This window comes from Aphis gossypii, chromosome 2 (genome assembly GCF_020184175.1).
Source record: "Aphis gossypii isolate Hap1 chromosome 2, ASM2018417v2, whole genome shotgun sequence".
Lineage (NCBI taxonomy): Eukaryota > Metazoa > Arthropoda > Insecta > Hemiptera > Aphididae > Aphis > Aphis gossypii.
In genome coordinates, this window is record NC_065531.1 from 24,772,667 (window position 1) to 24,781,992 (window position 9,326).

At 27.6% G+C, this 9,326-nt stretch overlaps 1 long non-coding RNA gene across 1 annotated transcript; it reads right to left on the bottom strand.

Moving 5' to 3' along the window:
• Window positions 1–1,574: 1,574 nt before the first annotated feature.
• LOC126550112 (uncharacterized) lies at window positions 1,575–2,982 on the bottom strand. Its single transcript, XR_007604158.1, has 3 exons — window positions 2,892–2,982; window positions 2,495–2,576; window positions 1,575–2,437 (listed from the first exon to the last, which is right to left on the bottom strand). It is a non-coding gene; the product is annotated as an uncharacterized LOC126550112 (long non-coding RNA).
• Between the last annotated feature and the right edge of the window lie 6,344 nt (window positions 2,983–9,326).

Consider the following 9,326-nt stretch of genomic DNA (forward strand, 5'->3'; position numbering starts at 1 on the left):
TTTCCAGATGTTCTCAGTTAGCATCAGTTTACACCAAATAGACAATTTTCGAACACGAACAAAAAAAAAACCATTTAATGTTTGCAGCTTTAGAGCAGACACAAAAATGTGTCCAAAAACATGAAAATTGTGTCACTAGTTTGAATTATGTTGAGGAAATATTTTCATTTGATCTTCTATTTTTCTGGAGATAGAATATTTCTATTTCGCCGTGTTGTAAACCTGGTAAAATGTTTCATGCAGTTTTACCGCAGAAGAATTCTTTACAAAGAATGTTATCATAATTAATTATATCTTAAACTAAGTTTAAAGTTAGAGTAATTATATATAATATAAAGGGCGATTCACCTAGTATGCCTTCACCTTAAATGTAGTTGTTCAAAACCTTATTTTGATATTTTGAAACTAAATTAAACACTATATATTTTTTTTTTTTTTACTTAGGAGTGTCCTATGAAGATACAATCATTTTTTTTAATTCTCCATTTTCTATTGTGTCAATTATTTAGCAAAACATTTTGTATCATATTCATGATTTAAATGAGTAGTTTTTAAGTTATTTAATATTGTATACCTTCTAAGGATAATAGGTCCATGATAATGGGTTTGGAAGATAGAAGGACTCTTGTGATTTATCAATATAAATATTAAATATTAATCAATTGATGAGTATGAGTTATCATAACTAATTATTGGTCATTGGGTCGGTTAGGTTTTACCAAATTGCGAATTAGGTCACTAGCTGAGCGACAGAAATCCCTAAATAAATAGATAGAATGTATAGTTTATAAAAATGGTCCAAATGTCATAAATATTAAAACTGATATTATATATATTATAAATTTCTATAAACCATTTTTAAGAACATTACTTTTAGTAAAAACAATGTTTTAACTGAAAAACTACCGTTTTAAATTGAATTTAAAATTAATTTTTTTAATAGTGGTGCATATACATCAACTTTACAGAAAAAAATTATCCACACTAAATAAATTACAGTAAAAAATGAGTTTTAATTTAAAATGCAGAATTTTGAATTCTCCCCAGGACTCTCCTTAAGCAGTATAAAACATTTTAAGAATTTAAAATGAATCCGTCGTTTCGCGGAAAAAAAACTAATATTATAACAAAAATAGATATAAATAAATAAAAATAATTTAAACAATAAAATTAAAGCCTAGAAACATACACTACTTTAATAACTAACATTTCTCATAAAAAACATTAAATAAGTAAATATATCTTTAACAAAATAAAATAATATAATATTTTAAAAATAATTTAATATTTCAAATATTATGACGTAGGAAAAAAAATCTTGGCTAATAACTTTTTGATATTTTTAAAGCCTAAAAATCGAAGTATAAACATATTTATATGTTATTAATCTCTATATTAACAATTTAATTAAACTAGAAAGGTTAATGCACTTTAAGATATATTCAATTAACTAATATAAAAACAGCAATCATATTATTAACAATTATAAAATCATATAATATTAGATTGAATTGAATTAATTTAATTCATAAAATAACAATACTTAGTACAATTTTATTAATAGAATAGTAGATTTTATATTTTTAATTATATAATATATTGGATGATAAATATTTATTTGTTTATACATATTATTGATATGACGCGTTCTACGATAACAAACGTCGTCAATCGAGATCCATACAAACTGATTTACTAAGCATACTTACTTCTCAACTTTCTTCAATAATAATTTTTTTTTCAGTCTGGGTTTTGAAATTGTTAGCTTAACTTAACAAATCTGTTTTTATTTATTCAGATTAATAATGTCATTTAAGATGTGTCCTATGGTGACGATAATAATTTTAATTTTTTTTTTTTTATGAGAATCATATATTTTTCTATAAAATATTCAATATATTATGATGGCTTTTTTGAAAAATGTTGATTTACATATTGATATACATGATGACATATTATTAATTGACCTGCCTCGAGAACGTGATCGAAACTTCGGAGAGATATAAATGGGTGAAGTGGGACACAATCGGATAACGCCTGACTCTATGCGTGGCGTGCAGGCTAGACGAGACAAAGGTTCCATATTATATTTTATATATAAGGACGAGTACCCTCGTCGCGGAAGAGGAGATTGTCCCCGGATACACTAGAAAACTTTCAACACCGGTCACCTATTATAGATATATTATATTATGTACAATAGAGATCATCATGGGGCGATGTAGCTTGGCCGGTCAATCCAAAAGCGAGTACGGTCTTTTGACCGAAGAGCATAATATACGCAATACGATACATTCTCTTGCGTAACGACGGTAGTAAATGTTTGCATTTCTTCTTACGATTTCTGGTCTAGTCACAAACTTTTAATGCGGATCAACGGCATACATAGAGAGTGGTGCTCAAGTGCGAGCCGGCGATGGAGAAATTGACACGCAATCTAAAATCGTTGTCATTGTTATTACTATCAAGATAAATTTCGAAAGACACAATTTACAATTTATCAACTGTCGTTCCATCACGTATATACTGCGTTATAATACTGCAATGGCTTTTAACTAGTGAATTGCGATGTTGACCTTTAATAATTAAATACAATATAATATATAAATATATTTAGTGAAATTATATTTAATTAAATTGTATGGAGCAAATGAAGTGGAGAAAAATAATTTTTTTTAATATTAAATCTTTTAAAATATTGATTTTGAAACTTGTCTTATAAGCTATTATTTATGAAACAGATTTTTTAAAAATTGATTTTGTTTTTTTTTTTAACCTGTCGGTTACAAACAATTAATAATAACTAAAACGGATCGTGAACCATATATACAGACTTGAACGTATCCGCAGACGGAAATAGAACCCACCACACCGCGAACAAAAATACAAACCAGAGCGATAAGTGGAAACGCATTGGAATGGCTCTTCCGATCTGTCTAGATTTTGACGTTCCATATCGTGTATCAAAAAATTACCCACATCTGAAATACAAAATAAAAACGTTTGATTCACATGAAATCATCTCTTAAAAGGATCTATCCACATCGGATACCATGACCACAGCAGTCAATAGGTTTTGTTTTTGTGATAGTTAATATATATATTCAATTGTATGGTATAAATAATTGGTAATACAATAACATACAATAATTGACAGAAGTCAGTAGGTCACTTATTTAATACCTGATTTGGTAGGTTAAATTCACATAGGCCATTTATTATTGAACCAGTCCTGATATCGTATAATTTACTTCGTGCGACATTTTGAAATTTTTAAAACAGAATTCCAGCATAAAAGTATTTTGTTTTAATATAAGACACTAGTCGGTTCTAATTAATGCATTGAGAGAAAACGTAAAATTAAATTGCAAGAAGTATTGCTGGGAAAAATGTTATTGTAATATTTACCCGTTTACTTTATCATAATAATAATATACTATAACGTAATGCCATTGTTAATAAAATTGAATAATTAAGATATTGTACCACTAAATTCGCATTGCTTGTATACATTTGTATAAAAAATTGACTTTAAATATTTAAAATTATTTTTTATTTTATTTTCTGCAAACAAAAATTCTCCCGTAAATATATATTTATATTTAACGTTAACTCCCTGTTAACATTCGTGACATTTTATAAGTATAACTTCATAAAAAATTTAAATCTAAAAATATGTAAAAATAAACTTTTTTCGCTCAATAGGAGGACTATTTGAATAATAAATTATTTGATGGTTATTTTCCCTTTCGCCTTACTTTTTGTTTAAAAGACTTCGATTTAATGTCGGTCGTGTTCCGTCCGCAACCCTATGATGAACATTATATAATCTAACTAGCGCGGTCTTACGTGATTTTTATTTAACCGTCTGCGAAAATCGTTCGGAATTCAGAAACGACCATTTGATCTTATTGTGTTTATGTTAATCACGCTTATTGTATTGCGTAATATTATTATTTTATTATGGAACTTATCGACAATATTATCATTTTTCCATTATCATATCTACGCTCGACACTCCGATGGTATACGTTTTAATAATAAAAAACGTCCATCATTCATATTTCATTTTGAATTTTAAAATAGTCTTCGAAAAATAATATTATGCAAAATTAAAAGATATCTCCATAAAATTAAATATAATTACGACAGTTTTAAAGTATACAATAAGAATAATAGAAATAATTAAGTTATTTTTATAATTACACGTACTGCTAGTTAAGCGTTCCACTCTCGAATCCACTGTAAACATAAGGGTCGTGTTATTCCATTAGAAAGTTTATTTAAAAGAGCCACGAGTTAAATTTACGTATCTACTTACGTGAATCCACTTGGTTGGTAATGTGTGTGACGATAATTTATAATTTAATAATTCTTGAGTAGATGATAATGAATATCACTATAATCACTGCAGATAATAGTCACACACTTTCTAAGACAAGTCTTCATCGAAATACACGCTCAAGTTCTAATTTTACTAATTTATATCGACTTATACACTCGGGATAGCAAAATGTGATGTTCAAACGGTATCCGTTCTGAGAATTATATAAAACCTATTTATAGATGAATATTATCAATACATTGAATTTATTTTTTTTATATTATAAAAGCCATGTATCAAATATAATATACAAATATGTACTCGAGTGTATTTATAAATAAGTGATGAATTAATGTAATAATGCATTTAAATAATTTACGTATAATATAATGCAAATGCAACTACCAACAATTATGAATATTAAATATTATATTATAAGATTCATGAAACATTAGGTACCCGTATTTAACTTAAGTACAATTCAAACTTTTAAATGGTATTGTAATAGTGTAGTATGACAATCTTCCCTCATTTACTGATAATTGTGTGTACTAACACACACACATTTACCTAAAATTATACCACCGTTTAAAAATAACGTTAAAAAGATACTTATCTAAAAACGCGAACGACCACAATTTCAAATATACCATACAAAAATAGCCACAAATGTATATGAACTTCAATTTATCGGAGTTTGGGTTTAAAAAACTTTTTGAAAATTCATGCAAACTCAAATATGAGATTAAATTCGTATATAAAAAAAACAACAAAATAGGTATCACAATTTATGAGACCTTGTAAAGATATCTAACAAACCAAAATACGTAATATTATGAAAGATCCATTAAATATGTTGAATACATATTTTGAACAATATCTGTTTAGGCACATCCATGGTCGTTAAGCTTATATATTTATTAATTTACATCATTATAATAAGCAATTATAAATATTCTTAATCCACTTTACTTATTTCCGTTAGTCGTTTGTCAATAAATTGAATACAATCGCAAAGTTATATACTTGAACGCAAATGTAGTTTGATATTACACTCATTTATCAAAATGATGTATTTCTGCCTATTACAATGCAGTATACACTTCATTTTCAAAAGTTTTTCTCTTGAACTTATACTATTGCAGAGCTCGTACCTGCCAGTTGTGAAATTCGATATTTGCAGAGACCAACTACGATATATATTTTTTAAATACTACAAAATAATATTTGACTGTTCATTTTTTTTCTACGAGAGTAGTATTTTATATTTATTTATTATTATATTTTTTATTCTAATTTTCTTTAAAATTAAATAGATTTTTGGAAATGACCAAAATAAAATATGATTAATTATTTTTGTAATCACTTCAAGTTTAAATGAGGAGATTTTGTGCACTGAAACCCAGATAAAATATATTCTTGCAGTAGTCACACAATTAAATATTGATTTAGTAATGGATGTTTAAACAATTTCAAAATAAATAAAATATTACACTTTATACAATTAAATGTAAAAATATCGTTTCAATTGCATCTCAAAAAAAGTAAAAGAATCTTTGTAAATGATTATTGTAACAAATGGCGTACAACTTTTTGTGTTAATAGTGATCATTTAATAAACTATTACTATTATTAAAAAAAATTGAAAATTAAAGTATGGTTTACACTCTAGTCTTCGCAGACAATCATAAAAAAAAAAAAACATAGATACCTAGTGGGTAAATCGCATGACGTTCTATAAAACGTTTATTTTGTTATTATTATTTCTGACAGCATAATACATTGTTTTCGTGTAGTGGGCCTTGGTCAGACATGACATCGATTAGCGTGAAACTAAGTCTCAGTTCAATATAATATTTCGTAAGGTTAAGTCGTTTCGTCTGACGTGATTTAAATTCCAATTTTCCGGCGTTATGTAAGTGTGCGTGCTGAAACGCGTTTCCGATCGATTCGGCTGAAATGCAACGACCATATACCAACTTAGCAATCTGACGGTTGTGCTAATCACGGGTTGAAACTACGATGTCACGGGTCCGGAAATACAGGCGTATTTCCGGAAACAAGACAAACTCCGCAATCGTCGACAATAATATATAATTCCGTCGAATACAAATTTCAATTGCCAATTGTTATTTTATCGATCTCAGTAACTGAAGCATATACCGTGACAAGACTGACGAGATCTACATCCGGTCTTGTAACGATTGTGTGCTTTTACAGCTGGCACCATTACATTATCGGAACTGTGATATCCACGTACGCACCTCAACCACGTGTGACTTACTGCTGTTTTGCGGTCAACGAATTTGTCGTTCATACAATTATATTTTCGTAGAAAAGATGAAAGTTAATGTATGCAATTCTTTCCCTCTATCTATCTCATAACATAACTTTAAAAAATGGTTGTAACCTAATTTCATCAACTTTTTCATATTTTAATTGTTTAATTTGTTAACCTAACCATTTTATCATATTTTTAAAACTATAACTATAGTCTTTCAATAAAGAACCAACTTTATACAACCCTCTTGGTTCGAATCACCCAAATGGATTTGAACAAAATTATAAGTTAATATATAATTTTAATCTCTAATTATCTGTGATTACACACAATCCTCCAAGTAGATTTATCAATGAGGGGTTAACGAAACCGCCTTAAACTAAATTAAATCATCCAAAACTGTCACGATACATTTATAATAAAATAATACGTAGTTTTTTTCGACAATATTGATTTTTCACATTTTCGGTGACGTACATTTTCTCAAACGATGTCACTTAGGACCCTATGCTTCAAACAAAGATCCACTTACTGGTATAATATTATAATACGAAAATCGTCAATCTACCAAGTCACGGTTTTTTTCTTGAATTTTCGCTGTCGACGGCGAGTAGCGAAATGTCGTTCCTTCCAGTAAACGTTACGCATAATAAAAACGTGTCCCTTTTTTGTTTTATTCTATCGTTGTCGCGTCGTAATTCGAATCCCCTCTCTGTTGCCACTGACCATGTCAAAATGGCAATACATTCCGTTCGATATAATATTATCGTACAACGCGCAATAGCTGTAACTCTCTGTCGCAAAATCTATTTGGTTCGAAATGTAACGCGCTAAAAGACGTCATGACGTTCACGCGTGCGTTCGTGTGTCGTCAGTTATCTGTATAATATGCTTTTATAAGTGTGCAGTGCATATAAATCATTGCTTCTCTTATCTATAACTCTTCCGCCAACGCCCACCGTTCATATCATTTTATCTTCAAGACGTTTGTTCCAGACCACAATATTGCTGCCGACACCGACGTCCGTTATAGCTGATAATGATACAATACATATATATTATATATGATAATACGGTATCACGTATACGTCTTATTGTAGAGACGTTATATTATTATTACATTATTACCTGTGTACCACGTTGTGTTTCCGGGTTTTCCGTTAAGGCATTAGAATGGCCTCGTAGTGTCAATATGAATGAAATTGAAAACCTCATTCATGTTTCAAGGGAACTTGTGATAATTATTACATTATTATCATCGTTTCGTTTAATCTTTAATCGAAAACATATAATTATATTATTATGAAAATACCAATGAATAGATTAAATAAGAAAACTGATAAGTACCTAATATAAGTAATAAATATCTGTTGTAGCATCCCAAAAATATACTCTACTATATTCAAAGTTATCATCAGTGTTGATCTATAATAAAGTACGAAGTATTTTCTATACAATAAATAAATTAGTATATAATATTTTTTTAGATATTATTAAACTAGCTTTTACTTATATCACAGAATAAATAAAAAAATATATATTTTATACTTTTATAATATTAATTTATTTGCTAACATTGTTTTATATTATACACTACATCGTCGGTATTTAATTAAAATGATTTTACTTTCAAACATTTGCCAATAAAATCATATTTAAAATACTACAACACCAATATTTTTTATTCAAAGAATTCATAAACACAAATTGTGTCTATTTTGGTATTAGTTACTAAATATGTCACTAAAAATACTGGAAATTATGAAAGTTATCTATTGTATTATTATACCTATTGCTATGCAAATTTTAATAAAATATATAAAATATTTATTATTAACTATGTTTATGAAATATGTAATGTAGCATAAAATAGTGTTTTACAAAATTCAAAATTACCTTCAAAAATCAATCTATTTGTTATTATCTATGAGTGGACGTTTGAGCGTATTTTTTTTCATCTTTGAGTTGCATAGCTTTGTATTAAAACACTGTTTGAAACTATGCAGACCAGTGCTCCATCTCAGCACTAAGCTAATCAATTTTATCTTCCAATCTTAATTTGCAAAAATATGACCTTTAAATCCAAAAATGTTGTATGCAATAAGTAATTAGAGTAGGTATTTGATCATAAAAATGTGTAAACAATATTTTATAGGTACTTATAATACTATAAAATTATCCAGAAAAAAAATGTAAATATATAATAGTACTTGCTTTTCTTATAACCATATGCATTTCAAAGACTTATTATTAATTAAACAAGATTAGTAAGTTCATGTTTTTCATACGATTGTAGTATTTTGTGAAAACGGTCGCTTTACATTTAAACAAAATATAATAGGTACCGTTTGCAATATTTTTTTTATAATTTGTAGTTGAATCGAATTTAAATTTTATACACGAATAAAGTATTAATGAAATTTTGTTTTGCGTATTTTTTGATTATTACCAGAAAAAAAAATGCACCGTTTTAAATAATTGTTTGGTGTACAGATAATGACATTTTTAATAATATATTTTTCAAAGAAATTTAAAGTCAAATACCACCAGTGATATTTATGAGAAAACTGCAATCGCACATAAATATGTAATAGTGACTGTAGATTAACATAGATGATTTTATAAGCAGAAAATTTCACATTTTTTTTAAAAATATATTTAGATATATAATATATATCACAGTTTTTATCTGAACAGTATTTGGAAGGACAGCTTGCTCAG